The sequence below is a fragment of the Lynx rufus genome, unplaced genomic scaffold (assembly GCF_022079265.1).
Source record: "Lynx rufus isolate CCGP_SWC_20201006 ecotype Redwood Valley unplaced genomic scaffold, mLynRuf1.p SCAF_15, whole genome shotgun sequence".
Classification (NCBI taxonomy): domain Eukaryota; kingdom Metazoa; phylum Chordata; class Mammalia; order Carnivora; family Felidae; genus Lynx; species Lynx rufus.
This window is the reverse complement of record NW_025814829.1, coordinates 63,736,150-63,756,263: the sequence shown is the minus strand read 5'-3', so window position 1 is coordinate 63,756,263 and position 20,114 is coordinate 63,736,150. Positions and strand designations below refer to the sequence as shown.

Genomic DNA, 20,114 nt, shown 5'->3' with positions numbered 1-20,114 from the left:
TTTGAGCCCCACATTGGCTCTCTGCTGTCATCCCAGAGCCCTCTTTGGATCCGTTGCCCTCCTTTCTCTGTGTCCCACCCCATTCACGCTTTCTCTCTCAAAGATAAAGCTTCAAAGAACTAAAGTTTTTGAAAATAAAATATTCTTAGCTACATAAACTTTAAAAATCCAAAAATTAGAAAGACATTAGATGTTTAAGGATAAAATTACTTATTTAAGAGTAGGAGGTCTCGAAGTTTGCTTTCTCTTTCAAACACAGCTAGATAAATATTAAATCATTCTGGACACCCAGAAAATCAATTTGAGGACTTAGAGAACAAAATTGCAATTCTATAAGAATCATTCAAGGTAGGAGATTCGGAGAATTGATTTCTTGTAGATAAGGACTGAGGGTGTTGAAGGTGTTGCAGACAGGAAGGAACCCTGCTTACCATGTCTACCACAAGATATTATAAGCAGCAGAGTAAAAAATCTGAAGATTTAGAAGTTCACCACCTTCAGGGTTATGACAACCTCAGTGATGCTCTTGTGGGGAAGAAGGGCAGAGACACTGGACTGGACAGTGTGGTCTGAGGATCTCCTGGGTCACACAGGGGAAAGGTTCCTCCACTTGGAGTGCATTTGAGAGTGGCAGCGAGGCCTCTATGGGGACAGAAGGAAGGGTGGTGCCCACCTGCTGCACCATCCCAGACATAGGAGCAGAAGCTGGGGGCTGTGAGTCTTGGTGCCAGCTTTCTGCTCCACTTTGCCATAACTTATGAACCCCTGGGCGATTGAGATAATGTTTTCCTGGGAATGGACAGGAAATAGCAGAAATGTATTGAGGTCCTCGCCCAGAATCAACACTGGACCACCGCACACAAGTCTCTAAAATTTGGAGTTCAGAAACCCAGCCTGTTGCCTGTGATAAAACAACACTTACACACAGGGTGAAAGTAAGGATCTGGTAGAAGCTGGGTACATAAGAAGGGTGATTATTTATATTCTTTGAGGACATACTGATGAGTGTCAGGCACAAGCTCTCCACCTCTGGGACAAGAGAGAGGGTGAGGGAGGGAGAAAAAACTTTTCACTCTTTGCAGATGTCATGGTACTCTACCTGGAAATCCCAAAAGACTCCACCAAAAAACAACAACAAAAAAAAAAAAACAAAAAAACAAAACAGCTAGAACTGATACATGAATTCAGCAAGGTGACAGGAAAGAAAGTCAACATCAATAAATCAGTGGCATTTCTATACACCAGTAATGAAGCAACAGAAAGAGAAATCAAGGAATCGACGCCTTTTACAATGAAACCAAAAACTTTAAAATACGTAGAAATAAACGTAACCAAAGAGGTAAAATATCTCCATGCTGAAAATTATAGAAAGCTCATGAAAGAAATTGAAGAAGACACGAATTAATGGAAAAACAGTCCATGCTCATGGAGGTAGAGAAAGAGGAATAATCTCTTTGCACGGCTTGTGGAAATTCAAACAGGTACAGCCACTCTGAAAAAGAGTAGGGAGGTTCCCCAAAAAATTAAAAGTAGAACTACCCCACAACACAACAATTGCAATACTAAGTATTTATTCAAAGGATTCAAAAATTCTGATTTGAAAGGGAACATGCATCCCATTCTTTAAGCAGCACTATCAACAATAGCCAAATTACGGAAAGAACCCGTGTCCATCACTGATGACTGGATAAAGAAGATATGGTATACATATATACAATGGAATATTACTTGGCAACCAAAAGAATGCAATCTTGCCATTTGCAACAACGTGGATAGAAATAGATTGTATTATGTTAAGTTAAATAAGTCAGTAAGAAAAATATATCATATGATTTCACTCATATGTGAAACTTAAGAAACAAAATAAAAGATAATAGGGGGAAGAAGGCAAAATAAGATAAAAACAGAGACAGAAGCAAACCATAATTATGAGACTCTTAAATACAGAGAACAAACTGAGCATTGTTGGAGGGGTATTGGGTGGGGGTCTGGCTAACTGGCTGATGGACATTAATGAGGGACATGTTGGGATGAGCACTGCATGTTATATTTAAGTAATGAATTGATAAATTCTATTCCTCAAATCATTAATTATTAGAGTATGTGTGAACTAACTTGGATTTAAATAAAAATTTAAAAACTAAAATAAATAATCTAAACTAGTGTAAGGGAAATTATGAAAAAGAGAAAGAGTGTGAAGTCATTTTGCCCTCAACATTGCCACCAACTGGGGACTGGAGCAAAATACACCAAACCCAGTTGCTTTATGCCCTGCAGCTGCATTTCTAAACAGGCAAGTGAGCATAAGACACAGTGCAACAGGCCCTTCCCACAGAAGACTAGCACAAACCATTCACATGCACCAAATCTACTGATCATAGACTGCTGCAAACCTTCAGTTTAGTGCAGATAGAATCTGCACAGAATATATATATTCTGTCATTATTTGGATCTACCTTATTTTTTAAAAGATTTTATTTTTAATTACTCTCCATTCCCAACATGGAGCTTGAACTTACCCAAGTTCAAGAGTGGCAAGCACACCAACTGACCTAGCCAGGTGCCCTAGATCTAGCTTCTTTAAGAAACATAAAACACTCCTGAGATCAAGCTTGCTTGCTTGCATGCTTTCTCTCTCTTTTTCTTTCTTTCTTTCTTTATTCCTTTGTTTCTTTTTCCTGGACAAAATGACAAAACAGAGTAATTCACTGCAACAGATAAGAACAAGAAGTAATGGACATGGATTTAATCAACAGAGTTATAGGTAAAATACAGACATAAAATTTAAAGCAACAATTATAAGTATGCTAGCTTGGCTTCAAAAAAGAAAAGACTATAGAGAATCCTTTACAGCAGAGATAAAAGAGTTAAAATCTAGGCTGAAGTTGGAAATTCTAGAACTGAAATGCAAACCATATGGAAAGCCATAAAAAGAGGGTGCATAAATCAGAGGTATGAATCAGTGATGTAGAAGATAAAAGTATGCAAAATAATGAAGCTGAAAACAAGGGGGGGATTAAAGTGTTGGATCATGAATGTAGACTGTGCAACCTCAGCAAATTCTAAAAATGTAATCACATTCATATGAAGGAGTCCCAGCAGATGAAGAGAGAACCAAAAGGGCAGAAGGTTTACATGAGTAAATTATAGCTTAAAGCTCCCTGAATCTGGGGGAAAGACACAGACATAAAAATTCAAGAAGCCCAGAGATCTCCTGTTAAATTCAACAAAAGCCAGCCATCACAAGACGTATCATAATCAAATTCACAAAATAAACAGTCAAGGAAAGAATCCTGGAGCCAACAAGGGAAAACAGGTCCTTAACCTACAAAGGAAAAGAGATCAAGTCTGCAGCAGATTTCTCCAAAGAAACTTGGCAGGCCAAGCGGAAAGTCAGTATATATTCAACATGCTGAAAGTATGCAGACAAGACTACGTTATCCAGCGAGGCTGTCATTCAGAATGGAAGAAGTAGTTTCCCAGACAAACAAAACTGAATAAGTTTGTGACCACTAAACAAGCCTTGCTAAAAATATTAATGGGTACACTCTGTGTGGAGAAAAAAGCCCAAACAATAAAGACTGGAAGGGAGCAGAGAACATCACAGAAACACAAGCTTTACAGGTAACATAACGATATTAAATGCATGTCTTTCAATAATAACTCTGAATATAAATGCATTAAATGTTCAGATCAAGACATAGTGTACCAGAATGGATAAAAATAAGACCTAGGTACGTGCTGCCTAAAGAGACCTATTTTAGACCTAAAGACAACAGCAGATTGAAAGTTAGGGACAGATGGGGCACCTGGGTGGTTCAGTTGGTTAAGCATCTGACTTCAGCTCAGGTCATGATCACACAGTTCATGATTTGAAGGCCCACATCTGTCTCGGCACTGGTGGCACAGAGCCTGCTTTGGGCTCTCTGCCCTTTCCACACTTGCATGCTCTCTCTCAAAATAAATACATAAACCAAAAAAAAAAAACATAAAGTAAGGTAATGGAGAACCATCTGTCATATGAAAATATTTCAAAAGAAATCTTCAATAGCCATACTTATATCACACATACTATACTTTAAAAACAGAGTGTAACAAGAGGTGAAAACTGGCATGATATAATAATCTAAGGGATCTATCCATCAATAAGATTTAACATTTATAAATAATTGTGTCCCCAACATGGTAGATACCATACTGCAATACAATACAATACAAAATACAGTAATCTAGGAGACAGTGATAACCCACTTAAGGAGTGGACAAAGTATCCAAGCAGAAAATCAAAAGGAAACAATGACTCTGAATGACACACTAGACCAGATGGATTTAACGGATATATTCAGAATATTTCATCCCAAATCAGCAGAATACATATTATTCTCAAGTGCACATGGAAAGTTATCCAGAATAGATCGCATACTGGGTCACAAAACATCCCTCAACAAATGCAAAAAGATCGAGATCAAATCATGAATATTTTCAGACCACATCGCTATGAAACTTGAAGTTGACCTGAAGGAAGAATTTAGAAAAGCTACAGATATACGGAGGTTAAAGAACATCCTACTGAAAATGAATGTGTTAACCAGTAAATTAAAAAAAATACATGGAGACAAATGAAAATAAAAATACAGCAGTCCAAAACTTTTGGATTCAAATAATGCAGTCCTAAGAGGGAAGTGTATTGCAAATCAGGCCTACCTCAAGCAGCAAGAAAGATCTCAACTAATCACACTAGCCTCATACCTAAAGGAACTAGGAAAGGAACAGCACACAAAGCCTAAAGCCAGAATAAGGGACATAATAAAGACTAAGAAAAAATAAATGGTATGCAAACAAACAAACAAAAATAATAGCACAACAGGGCACCTGGGTGGCTCAACTGTTCAAGCGTCCAACTCTTGATTTAGGATCAGCTTATGATCTCATGGTTGTGAGATCTAGCACTGCATAGGGGCTCTGCTGTCAGTGCAGAGTCTGCTTGGGATTCTCTCTTTCACTTTCTGCCCCTCCCCTGCATGTCTTGCCTCTCTCTCAAAATAAATAAATTAACATTTTTAAAAATACCAGTGGAACAGATGACTGAAACTAAGAGTTGTTTCTTGAAAAAATTAATAAGATTGATAAACTCTGAGACAGACTTACCAAAACAAAAAAGAAAGAAAATAAATAGATGAAATATTGAATGACAGAGGAGACATCACAGCCAACACCACAGATATACAAATAATCATAAGATAATACTATAAAAAATTATATGGCAATAGTCTGGCAATCTGGAAGAAATGGTCAAATTCCTAGAAACTCACAAAGTACCCAAACTGAAACATTAAGAAATAAATATTTGAGAAAACATATAACTAGCAAAGAGATGGAATCAGTATTCAAAAATTTTCCAATAAACAAACCTCCTGGTCCAGGTGACTTCCCACGTGAGTTCTACCAGACATTTATAGAAGATTTAACACATATTCTTCTCAAAACTTTCTAAAACTAGAAATGGAAGGAAAACTTCCAATCTCCTTCTGTGATATGCTAGAATTACCTGAAATCCAAAACTCCACAAAGATCCTACAAGAAAGTAGAAATACAGACCAATATCCCTCATGAACATGGATACAAAAATTCTCAACAAGAGAGTAACAAATCAAATCCAACAGTCATTAAAAGAATTATTCACCATGATCAAGTGAAACTTATTCCTGGGAAAAAGGGCCAATTCAATGTTCACAAATCAATCAACGTGATAAACCACATTAATAAGAGATAAGAATCATATGATTTTCTCAATATATGAAGAAAAAGCATTCGAAAAAATACAGAATCCATTATTGATAAAAAAAAAAAAACTCAAAGAAGGAAGTAAGGGGTCCCTGGAAGAAGATGGCTGCGTAGGAGAATGCTGGGCTCACCACGTCCTGCTGATCACTTAGATTCCACCCACATCGGCCTAAATAACCCACAAAACCACCAGAAGACGAGCAGAACAGACTCTCTGGAGCAAAGCATAGACAAGAGGCCCATGGAAGAGGGTAGGAAGGACAGAGAGGCAGGGCATGCTACACGGACTGGCAGGAGGGAGCCAGGGCAGTTGAGGGGCAGCCCGCCCTGCAAGGCAGAGCCCCCGAGTCTGACTTGCAAAAGCAGAGGGGAGGGATAGAATGTGTTCTGCCAGCCAGCGAGACTTAACATCTGGAATGTTATAAGTGAACAGCTCTGCTCTGAGAGTGGGAGGGCTAGAGGACAATGGGAGGGAGAGGTGTTGAGCCCCAGAGGACAGAGCTCAACTCAGCGGGGAACAAAGGAACTGGCCAGAGCCATCTCCCTTGCCCATCCCCCAGGCAAAATCCCAAAGGGAACCAGTTCCCGTCACGGAACTTGGTTGCACTGCGCAAACACCCAATGCTGTGCTTCTGTGGATCCATTCCTCCAACGGGTCAGCTTCCCTCTCGGTGCCACTGCCCCCGCCCCCACAGTGGACCACCAAAGGAAAAGCAAGCTGAGCCTGCCCCTCCAGCCCCTGTGCACCTCGTGGATCCACCCAGGCTAATACGCCAGATCCCATAGAAGCAGCAAGACAAGCCTGGCAGTGTGCAAGTAGCCAAGACAGGGGCCATACCACTCCACAGTGAGTCCTGCCCCTGGGAGAGGGGAAGATAAGGTACACACCAGTCTGATTGTGGCCCCAGCAGTGGGCTAGGGCAGACATCAGGTCTGACTGCGGCCCTGCCCACCAACACAAGTTACTCCAGACACCACAGGGGAAGAGCCCTGAAGTTCTGCGCCACTCCAGGGACTATCCAAAATGACAAAACGGAAGAATTCTCCTCAATAGAAACCCCAGGAAGTAGCGACAGCTCATGAACTGACCAAAAACGATTTAAGCAATATAACAGAAAATGAATTTAAAATAACAGTCATAAAATTAATCGCTGAGCTTGAGAAAGTATAGAGGACAGCAGAGAATCTATTGCTACAGAGATCAAGGGACTAAGAAACAGTCAGGAGGAGCTAAAAAATGCTACAAATGAGGTGCAAAATAAAATGGAGGCGACCACAGCTCGGATTGAAGAGGCAGACAAGAGAATAGATGAATTAGAAGATAAAGTTATGGAAAAAGAGGAAGCTGAGAGAAAGAGAGATAAAAAAATACAGGAGTATGAGGGGAGAATTAGAGAACTAAGTGATGCGATGAAACGCAATAATATATGTATAATAGGGATTCCAGCAGAGGAAGAAAGAGAGAAAGGTGCTGAAGGTGTACTTAAAGAAATCATAGCTGAGGACTCTGATGTGGGGAAGGAAACAGGCATTGAAATCCAAGAGGCACAGAGAACTCCCTTCAGACATAACTTGAATCGATCTTCTGCATGACATATCATAGTGAAACTGGCAAAATACAAGGATAAAGAGAAAATTCTGAAAGCAGCTAGGGATAAACGTGCTCTAACATATAAACGGAGACCAATAAGACTAGTGACGGATCTACCTACTGAAACCTGGCAGGCCAGAAAGGAATGGCAGGAGATCTTCAATGTGATGAACAGAAAAAATATGCAGCCGAGAATCCTTTATCCAGCAAGTCTGTCATTTAGAATAGAGGAGAGATAAAGGTCTTCCCAAACAAAAACTGAAGGAATTCGTCACCACTAAACCAGCTCTACAAGTGATCCTAAGGGGGATCCTGTGAGACAAAGTACCAGAGACATCGCTACAAGCATGAAACCTACAGACATCACAATGACTTTAATGCATATCTTCCTATAATAACACTGAATGTAAATGGACTAAATGCTCTAACCAAAAGAATCATAATGGATAGAAAAAGAATCCCCATCTATTTGCTGTCTACAAGAGACTAATTTTAGACCTGAGGACACCTTCAGATTGAAGGTGAGGGGATGGAGAACTATCTATCATGCTACTGGAAGTCAAAAGAAAGCTGGAATAGCCATACTTATATCAGACAAACTAGATTTTCAATTAAAGGCTGTAACAAGAGATGAAGAAGGGCATTATATAATAATTACACGGTCTATCCATCAGGAAGAGCTAACAATTGTAAATATCTATGCGCCGAATATGGGAGCCCCCAAATATATAAAACAATTAATCATAAACATAAGCAACCTTACTGATAAAAATGTCGTAATTGCAGGGGACTTTAATACTCCACCTACAACAATGGATAGATCATCTAGACACACGGTCAATAAAGAAACAAGGGCCCTGAATGATACATTGGATCAGATGGACTTGACAGATATATTTAGAACTCTGCATCCCAAAGCAACAGAAGATACTTTCTTCTCAAGTGCACATGGAACATTCTCCAAGATAGATCACATACTGGGTCAGAAAACAGCCCTTCATAAGTATACAAGAATTGAATCATACCATGCATACTTTCAGACCACAATGCTATGGAGCTTGAAATCAAGCACAGGAAAAAGTCTGGAAAACCTCCAAAAGCATGGAGGTTAAAGAACACCCTACTAAAGAATGAATGGGTCAACCAGACAGAGAAGAAATTTAAAAAGATGTGGAAACAAATGAAAATGAAGATACAACAATCCAAACGCTTTGGGATGCAGCGAAGGAAGTCTTGAGAGGAAAATACATTACGATCCAGGCCTACCTCAAGTAACAAGAAAAATCCCAAATACAAAATCCAACAGCACACCTAAAGGAAAGAGAAGCAGAACAGCAAAGACAACCCAAGCCCAGCAGAAGAGAAATAAGAAAAGATGAGAGCAGAAATAAACAATATAGAATCTAAAAATACTGTAAAGTAGATCAATGAAACCAAGAGTTGGTCTTTGGAAAAAATGAACAAAATTGACTAACCTCTAGCCAGGCTTCTCAAAAAGAAAAGGGAGATGACCCAAATAGAGAAAATCATGAATGAAAATGGAATTATTACAACCAATCCCTCAGAAATAAATACAAGCAATTATCAGGGAATACTATGAAAAATTATGTGCCAAGAAACTGGAAAACCTGGAAGAAATGGAGAAGTTCCTAATCACCAACCCACTTCAAAACTCAAAACAGAAGAAATAGAAAACTCGAAAACACCCATAACCGGTGAAGAAATTGAATCAGTCATCAAAAATCTCCCAACAAATAAGAGTCCAGGACCAGATGGCTTCCCAGGGGAGTTCTACCAGACGTTTAAAGCAGAGATAATACCTATCCTTCTCAAGCTATTCCAAAAAATAGAAAGGGAAGGAAAACTTCCAGACTCATTCTATGAAGCCAGTATTACTTTGATTCCTAAACCAGACAGAGACCCAGTAAAAAAAGAGAACTACAGGCCAATATCCCTGATGAATATGGATGCAAAAATTCTCAATAAGATACTAGCAAATCGAATTCAACAGCATATAAAAAGAATTATTCACCATGATCAAGTGGGATTCATTCCTGGGATGCAGGGCTGGTTCAACATTCGCAAATCAATCAACGTGATACATCACATTAACAAAAAAGAGAAGAACCATATGATCCTGTCAATCGATGCAGAAAAGGCCTTTGACAAAATCCAGCACCCTTTCTTAATAAAAACCCTTGAGAAAGTCGGGATAGAAGGAACATACTTAAAGATCATAAAAGCCATTTATGAAAAGCCCACAGCTAACATCATCCTCAACGGGGAAAAACTGAGAGCTTTTTCCCTGAGATCAGGAACACGACAGGGATGCCCACTCTCACCGCTGTTGTTTAACATAGTGCTGGAAGTTCTAGCATCAGCAATCAGACAACAAAAGGAAATCAAAGGCATCAAAATTGGCAAAGATGAAGTCAAGCTTTCTCTTTTTACAGATGACGTGATATTATACATGGAAAACCCGATAGACTCCACCAAAAGTCTACTAGAACGGACACATGAATTCAGCAAAGTCGCAGGATGCAAAATCAACGTAGAGAAATCAGTTGCATTCTTATACACTAATAATGAAGCAAAAGAAAGACAAATAAAAGAAACTGATTCCATTCACAATTGCACCAAGAAGCATAAAATACCTAGGAATAAATCTAACCAAAGATGTAAATATCTGTATGCTGAAAACTATAGAAAGCTTATGAAGGAAATTGAAGAAGCTATAAAGAAATTGAAAAAAAAATTCCATGCTCAAGGGTTGGAAGAATAAATATTGTTAAAATCTCAATACTACCCAAAGCAATCTACACATTCAATGCAAATTCAATCAAAATTGTACCAGCATTCTTCTGGAAGCTAGAACAAGCAATCCTAAAATTTGTATGGAACCACAAAAGATCCCAAAGAGTCAAAGTAACATTGAAGAAGAAGACCAAAGCAGGAGGCATCACCATCCCAGACTTTAGCCTCTACTACAAAGCTGTAATCATCAAGGCAGCCTGGTGTTGGTACAAAAACAGACACATAGACCAATGGAGTAGAATAGCGACTCCAGAATTGGACTCACAAAAATATGGCTAACTCATCTTTGACAAAGCAGGAAAGAGTATCCAATAGAAAAAAGTCTCTTTTTAAAAATTTTTCTTTTTTAACGTTTATTTATTTTTGAGACAGAGAGAGACAAAGCATGAAGGGGGGAGGGGCAGAGAGAGAAGGAGACACAGAATCGGAAGCAGACTCCAGGCTCTGAGCCATCAGCCCAGAGCCCGACGCGGGGCTCAAACTCACGGACCACAAGATTGTGACCTGAGCTGAAGTCGGACGCTCAACCGACTGCGCCACCCAGGCGCCCCAAGACAGTCTCTTTAATAAATGGTGCTGGGAGAACTGGACAGCAACATGCAGAAGGATGAAACTAGACCACTTTTTACACCATTCACCAAAACAAACTCAAAATGGATAAAGAACCTGAATGTGAGACAGGAAACCATCAAAACCCTAGAGAATAAGGCAGGGAAAAACCACTCTAACCTCAGCTGCAGCAATTTCTTACTTGATACATTCCCAAAGGCAAGGGAATTAAAAGCAAAAATGAACTATTGGGACCTCATAAAGATAAAAACTTCTGCACAGCAAAGGAAACAATAAACAGAACTAAAAGGCAACCAATGGAATGGGAGAAGATATTTGCAAGTGACATATCAGACAAAGGGCTAGTATCCAAAATCTATAAAGAGCTCACCAAACTCCACACCCGAAAAACAAATAATCCAGTGAAGAAATAGGCAGAAAACATGAATAGACACTTCTCTAAAGAAGACATCCAGATGGCCAACAGGCACATGAAAAAGTGCTCAACGTCGCTCCTCATCAGGGAAATACAAATCAAAACCACACTCAGATATCACATCACGCCAGTCAGAGTGGCTAAAATGAACAAAACAGGAGACTATCTATGCTGGAGAGGATGCGGAGAAATGGTAACCCTCCTGCACTGTTGGCAGGAACGCAAGTTGGTGCGGCCGCTCAGGAAAACGGTGTGGAGGTTCCTCAAAAAATTAAAACTAGACCAACCCTATGACCCAGCAGTAACACTGCTAGGAATTTACCCAAGGGATACAGGAGTACTGATGCATAGGGGCAACTGTACCCCAATGTTTATAGCAGCACTCTCAACAATAGCTAAATTATGGAAAGAGCCTAAATGTCCATCAACTGATGAATGGGTAAAGAAATTGGGGGTTATATATACAATGGAATACTACTTGCCAATGAGAAAGAATTAAATATGGCCTTTTGTAGCAACGTGGATGGAGCTGGAGAGTGTTAAACTAAGTGAAATAGTTATATATATATATATGTATATACACTTGGCAATGGGACAGAATGAAATCCAGCCATTTGTAGCAACGTGAATTCATGAATGAACTGGAGGGTATCATGCTAAGTGAAATAAGTCAGACAGATAAAGGCAGTTAATAATGTTTTCATGCTTATGTGGATCTTGAGAAACTTAACAGAAAAACATGGGGGAGGGGAAAGGGGGAAATGACAGAGAGGGAGGGAGGCAAACCGTAAGAGACTTAAATGCTGAGAAAAAAATGAGGGTTGATGGGAGGTGGGGGAGATGGGAAAGTGGGTGATGGGCAGTGAGGAGGGCATCTGTTGGGATGAAAACTAGGTGTTGCATGGAAACCAATCTGACAGTTAGTTGTATTTAATATATAAAAAAATGAATAGGTTAACCAGGAAGTCAGCAAATAATTTAAAAACATATACATGAAAGCAAATGAACTTGAAAACACGACTGTCCAAACTCTATGTGATTCAGCAAAGATCATCTTAACAGGAATATACATAAAAGTCTATCTCAGGAAGCAAGATAGGTCCCAAATACACATCTCACGTTACACCTAAAGAAAGTAGAAAATGTGCAGCAAATAAAGCCAAAAGCCAGCAGAAGAAGGGGAATGATAAACATTAGAGCAGATATGAACAATATTTGAAACCAACAACAAAACACTACAATAGATAACTAAAAGTAAATGTAGGTTCTTTCAAAGAAAAAAAAACCTGATAACATCCCTAGTCAGACTTATCAAGAAGAAAATAAAGAATACTGAAATCGAAAAAATCACAAATAAAAGAGGGAAGACCACAATGTATGTCAAAGAAATATAAACAATTATACGATCCTGGACAAGTGGCTTCCCAGGAAATTTCTACCAGGCATTTAAAGAAGAGTTAATACCTACTTTTCTCAACGTTTTCCTCGAAAATATAAATGGAAGGACGGCTGGCAAACTGATTCCAGGACACCATCATTACCTTGGATCCAAAACCAGACAAAGATGCCACACACACACACACACACCCAACAAACAAAAAACAAACAAACAAACAAAGGAGACTTATCGGCCAATATTCCTGATTAATCTGGATGCAAAAATCTCAACAAGTACTAGCAAATAGAATTCAACATTACGTTAAAAGAACTATGCACAGAGATCAAGTGGGATTTATACCTGGGCTGCAGGGCTGATATAAATATTTGCAAATAAGTCAACGTGATATACCACATTAATAAAAGTAAAGATAAGAATCATGATACCTTAAATAGATAAAGAACATGCATTTGACAAAATACAGAACTCTTTCTTGATAAAAACCCTCAAGAAAATAAGGATAGAAGGAACAATCCTCAACATTATAAAGGCCATATAGGAAAGACCTACATCGAATATCATCCTCAATGGCAAAAGCTTAGAGATTCCCCCCTAATGTCAGGAACACGACACAGACGTCCATTCTCACAGCTGTTGTTCAGTATATTACTGGAAGTCCTAGCCTCAGCAATCACACAACAGAAAGAAATAAAAGACATACAAATTGGCAAGGGAAAAGTCAAATTTTCACTCTTCACAGATGACATGATATTCTATGCTAAAACCCCAAAGACACCCAAAACTGCTAGAACTGATTCATGAATTCAGAAAGCTGCAAGGTATAAAATCAACATACTGAAACTGGTTGCATTTCTTTACACCAATAGTGAAACAGGAGGAAGAGGAACCAAGGAATCAATCCCATTTACAATTACACCAAATGATGTAAAATACCAAAAAATAAACCTAATCAAAGAGGTCAAAGACCTATATGGTGAAAAATATACAAAGCTTATGAAAGAAATTGAGCACACAAAGTGGGGCGCCTGGGTGGCTGAGTCAGTTAAGCATTTGACTTTGGCTCAGGTGATAATCTCTGAGAGTGTGATATAGAGCCCTGTGTTGAGCTCTATGCTGACAGCTCAGCACCTGGATCCTGCTTCGGATTTTGTGTCACCCCCCCCCACTCACACTTTGTCTCTCTCTGTCTCTCAAAAATTAATAAACACTTAAAAATTAAAAAAAGAAGACACCAAAAAGCATAAACATTCCATGCTTGTAGATTGGAGGAAAAAATATTGTTAAAATGCTTATACTACCGAAAACAATCTATACGTTCAATGGAATCCTTATTAAAATAACACCCGCATTAATCACAGAGTTTGAAAAAACAACTTTGAAATTTTTATGGAAAGAGAAACATCCCCAAGTAGCCAAAGTAATGTTGAAAAGGAGAAAATATGGAGACATCATATTATGGACATCAAGCTGTATTACAAAGCTCTAATCATCAAGAAAGTATGGTATTGGCACAAAAACAAACACATAGGTCAGTCGAACAGAACAGAGCATCCAGAAATGGCCCCACAATGTGTGAACAACTAATCCTTGACAAGACAGGAAAGAATCTCTAGTGGAAGAAAAGACAGTCTCTTTCGCAAATGGCACTGAGAAATCTGGATAGTGAAATGCAGAAAAATGAAGCTGGATCACTTTCTTATACTATAAACAAAACTAAATTCAAAATATATGAAATCCCTAAATATGAGGCAGGAATCCATCAAAACCCCAGAATAGGAAACAGACATTAGCGTCTTTGAACTCTGCAACAGCAAATTGTTACTAGACATAGCTCCGGGAGAAAGGGAAACTAAAGGAAAAATGGACTATTAGGACCCTATCAAGATAAAAAATCTGCACATCAAAGGAAACAAACAACAAAACTAAAGGACAGCCGATGGAATGGTAGAAGAGATTTGTAGATTAGATATCAGATAAAGGGTCAGTATCCAAAATAGGTACTTATTAAACACAACAACCAAAATACAAATAATCCAGTGAAGAAATGGGCAGAAGGCATTAATGCACAATTTCCAAAGAACACACCCAGAGGACCAACGGACACAGAAAAGATGCTAAACATCATTCATTATCAGAGAAATACAAATCAAAACCACAATGAGATACCACCTCACACCTATTAGAATGGCTAAAAAAAAAAAAAAGAGAGGAAACAACAGATTTTGGTGAGGATGTGGAATTAGGAGAATGCTTTTACACTTTTGGTGGAGATACAAACTGATCCAGTCACTCTGAAAACAGCATGGAAGTTCCTCAAAAAATTAAAAATAGACCTATTGTATGACCCAGCAATTGCACCAGTAGGTATATACCCAAAGGATACAAAAATGCTAATTCAAAGGGACACATGCACTACAATGTTTATAGCAGCACTATTAACAATAGCCAGAGTATGTAATGAGTCAAAAGGTCCATTGACTGACGAATGGATAAATATATTACAGAGTGGAATATTATTCAACAATCAAAAAGAATGAAATCTTGCCATTTGCAAACATGTGGATGGAACTAGAGTATTATGCTAAGGGAAATGAGTCAGTCAGAGTAAAACCAATATATGATTTCACTCATATGCGGAATTTAAGAAACACAATAGATGAATATATGGGAAGGGAGGGAAAAATGAGATAAAAATGGAGAGAGGAAAACCATAAGAGACTCTAAAATACAGAGAACAAACTGAGGGTCGCTGGAGTGGTGTTTGTTGTAGGGATGGGGTAATTGTGTGACGGGGATTAAGAAGGCACTTGTTCAGATAAGCCCTGGTCATTATTGAAAGGGATGCATCACTGGGTTGTACTCCTTACAATAACACTACAAGTTAACTTTAATTTATATAGAAAAAATATATAAAATACAAAAGTAAAAAAAATCCTTATAATGTACTGCAAGGATAATAATAAAATATAAGAACATCCCAGAAAGCTAAGTAATTCAAGTGAAGGATCTAAAGAAGCAATCAAATTCAGAGACCGTCTCGCCATCTAGATCTTGACTGACTACAAGGAGCTCAAACCTGTGTGGTACTCCAACTCATCCTCAGGGTGATTGGTACAAAGAGACTAGAGATACCTGCACTGTGATATGTCCCAAAGTTCACAATGAAATTATTAATGGTGAAACACAATTAAATTAGTTTTGGGTATAGGGTAGAAGAAATTACATGTCACAAAATAAATATATCAGCAATATGTTTAAATTATTTGATAGTTATTGAGGAGGGCACCTGTTGGGATGAGCACGGGGTGTTGTATGGAAACCAATTTGACAATAAATTTCATCTACAACATATAAAATATGTAAGTAAAGACAGGAAAAATAGGAAATAAAAATAATGTCGAAAGACAAATAAACTATACACTTGTAAGATATATTGTGAAGAAGAGGCCTAATGTAATTAAATCTTGAAAATTAAATAACACAATTTAGTACACAACAATTTAGTTAAATATTATATTAGTCTGAATTGATGAAAGAAATAATAACCTAGAATACTGAACAAAAATGTTGAAGCCAAATCCATTCAAGAGAGAACATTTATAGAGAATAGAATTGTCACTATATTATATTAAGATCAGGGGCGCCTGGGTGGCGCAGTCGGTTAAGCGTCCGACTTCAGCCAGGTCACGATCTCGCGGTCCGTGAGTTCGAGCCCCGCGTCGGGCTCTGGGCTGATGGCTCAGAGCCTGGAGCCTGTTTCCGATTCTGTGTCTCCCTCTCTCTCTGCCCCTCGCCCGTTCATGCTCTGTCTCTCTCTGTCCCAAAAATAAATAAACGTTGAAAAAAAAATTTATATTAAGATCAGAATGGGAAGAAATAAGAATCATTTAAATGTTTCACTACTGTATACAAATTAAAAAACAAAACTAAAAAAATGACGATTATAAATTTCTAATGTCAAAACTAGGCATGAAGTTACAAATAAGAAATTAATTGTAACAAAAGCAGATAAGTAAAATACTCACCAGAAATATTACTCAAACTGTGTAAATGAAAGAAATTAAAAAAATATATATGTTGTAACATGAGACAAAGTTTACAACCTTTAAAAGAAGAGAATGATAAATTAGAAAACATACAGAGGTGAGAGTACACTCTCTGCAGCCCTAATACAAGCCGGAACTCATAGAAATAAATATAAATAGTGCTGAGAAAAGTGTTTCTCAGTTAAAATTAGAGGCACAGCTAAATATCTTGAAGTAAAAAGAGTAAATAGAATTTTCAAATATTGCATTACCAATAGGTAATGCATTGTAATAGAATACAATAGTCATGCTTTAGAGTGTATTTTACTTTTATAGAGAAAATTTTCCTTAAGAGTGTTTGAGAAATAAAACGAAAGATAAAGGAATGTTCAACACATGGTAATATTGAATCTTACTTGATACTAAACTCAAAAAAAGCAGGTGGGTAATTGTTACCAGAGGTTTCAAAAATATTTATTATTTATATACAGTAAACCTTTCAATGACATACAAATTAAAATTATATTTAAATGTGATATATGTAAATAAACACTCTATAATTTGAATGAAATCAAAATGATCAGTTCTAGATAATGATTTCCACAATATGTACCTATAACTTGATTGTAATTTTTTCACACATTCGAAACACATTTTCTGTCCTTTAATCAGAACTTATTAGCACCAACGCACTGACAGTGGCATAGACATTGGGCACAAGCTTCTGGAAATCCAGAATGACTGTGTCATATGCCCATAAGAGAGTGGAGGAGAAGGAGATAATGAGGCCCACCTAGTACATGACCACAAAAAAACTTGCCAACAGCAGGATGGTTTGGGTAGCCCTTCTCTCTGAGGAGACTCTTGAGGAGAGGCTGATGCTGGGAAGGTGCTGGCACTGCCCCTGAAGCCTGGACAAGAGAATCACAATGTACACACTTGAGAGCAGCATGCCTCCAACAAAGAAAACATCCCTGGATATTGAAAACGTGAAAAACAGTCCCCTGATGATGGAGTTTAGGCGGGAAAGTGAGCAGTGTTTACTGACACACAGTAGATTGCTCTGGGTCACATTAGAAGGAGCAGCAGTGTACAAGATGCAGTCACTAATGAGAGACAAACAGAAACCATAAGATGATAAAAGAATGGAAGATGTACGTTTTGCACGTATGTTTAAAGCTGGCCAACCAGGAGGTGCTAGGGCTGATCATGATGGCCTTGAACATGCTGAGGAGGCAGGTGGTGCTCAAGGAGACACCCATTGTCACCCTATTCATGCACAATAAAGCCATGCATTTGAAATCATTTAGAGTGTTCAGTACTTCAAACAGGTCTGTAGACATTAAAAAACAGTGCCGTGAAGAGTTTCATTATGTGGACAAAGGCCAAGTGATAGATGATCAGGACAGTTGGCTTAGGTCTGTGATCCAGAAGTAGCATGAAGATGTGGAAAAGAAGCAGGAAGGGGCTGGCAAAAATTCCAATACGAACTTGTAAAAACTGGCCTATCTTCATACAAATATAATGGACGATATCATCATCACAGTGACAAAGCAAAAGCATATTTTGTCTATCTGAAAAATTAGACCTCACGTTATCAATGTCATTTAATCCTTTGTCAAAATCATCACCACAGACAATTTTTTGTTTTACTCAATTAATCATTAAGTCTATGTTATATAAAGTCTTAGAAATAGAGTCTCAAAATTATTTGTACACCATTTGATTGTGTGTATATTATGTACATACGTATCTATATGTTATCTTTCTATATCTTTCTCTCTCTCTCTCTCTCTCTCTATCTGTCCATATGTGTCATCTAAATTGGGAAGGAGAGAAGGAAAGAGAGGGAAGGAGAGAGACATAGAGAAAGAGAGATCTCATATCCATATTAATGCCAGGATGATGTCCCCATTCCCCATACTCCCCATACAGTATATTCATTTCTTTGTTTAAAAGTTTGCTTTCCTGTTCCGCATTTTCCTGTCTCATATTCAGCATCAAGAATCCTAATAGCCATTAAAGTTTGCATAGATGTTTGTATAGTTCAACTGTTGCACATTTTACACTAATGGGAAAAGAATTACGAAAGAAACAATTGGGGGAAAAATTATGCCCAGGCAAGTCTTCCATCACATACTGTGACACTTTTTCTTCTTCCTCCTTCCAAACTTAGAGACCATCATGATCGCGTTTGGTCTATCCTCTTAACTCAGCACAATCTCCCCTTAAAATTAGAAAATTATTAATCATCTTTCAACAAAAACCTTAATTCTCATTGTCATACAACCTAATGATTCATATCAGGGATATGAAGGTTTGCATACAAACATACGAGAGGATGGAAATAACTATTTTATTACAAATCCTATTAACAAAATTTATTCACATTGAACCTGGCACACTCCCCTTTATTTTCATCATGGTGATTCATTTTATAATCGCTTTTTATATCAGTAGGGAATTGCTGAAGTCCAGCTCTCAATTTTCAAGAGGACAAGAGGAAAAACAACTAATATCCACTTTATGATGTCCACAAAATTGTTTTAAAATATTTTTATGGAGATCTTTGCAGGGAACTTCATTTAATAAAAGGATAGCCTCTCGTGCCATTAAAAAATCTCCAATAGGGGCACCTGAGTGGCTCAGTCAGTTAGGGTCTGACACTTGATTTTGGGCGTGGTCAGGATCTCAGGGTAGTGACTGATGTAACCCTCTGCACTGACAGCTCAGAGTCTACTTGGGATTCTCTCTCCCCTCTCTCTCCCCTTTCCCCCTCTCACACACTCACTCTCTCAAAATAAATAATCATTTGTAAAATTGATTTGTATAATTGGACATATTGGATATATATGTGTGTGTGTGTGTGTGTTTGTGTATACACACACACACACACACATATATATATGTGTGTGTATACATATATACACACACACATATGTGAATATATGCTCATCCTCATGTGTGTGTATATGTGTATATATATATGATATATATATAGGATATATGAATATATTGGAGATATATATTATCATATATATATGTGCTCATCCTCATGTCTCTTCAGGATATTTCCAATATCAGAATACTTTCTAAAATGTCATTGAACGCTTTTGCAATTATCTTATCATGGTATTTGCCCTCTATGTAGGCATAATTATTTTACTCAATTAACGTGATAAGAATATTTAGCTGTATATTGGGGCGCCTGGGTGGCACAGTCGGTTAAGCCTCCGACTTCAGCCAGGTCACGATCTCGCGGTCTGGGTCACGATCTCGGGGTCCGTGAGTTCGAGCCCCGCGTCAGGCTCTGGGCTGATGGCTCGGAGCCTGGAGCCTGTTTCCGATTCTGTGTCTCCCTCTCTCTCTGCCCCTCCCCCGTTCATGCTCTGTCTCTCTCTGTCCCAAAAATAAATAAAAACGTTGAAAAAAAATTAAAAAAAAAGAATATTTAGCTGTATACATATTTCATTTATTCTTCTATTGAAATGAGAGAGTACTCACCTTTGTTTTCAG

The 20,114-nt window shown here is 38.1% G+C and overlaps 1 pseudogene; it reads right to left on the bottom strand.

Moving 5' to 3' along the window:
- Positions 1-17,211: 17,211 nt before the first annotated feature.
- Positions 17,212-18,161, bottom strand: LOC124509892 (putative vomeronasal receptor-like protein 4; annotated as a pseudogene).
- Positions 18,162-20,114: the final 1,953 nt, after the last annotated feature.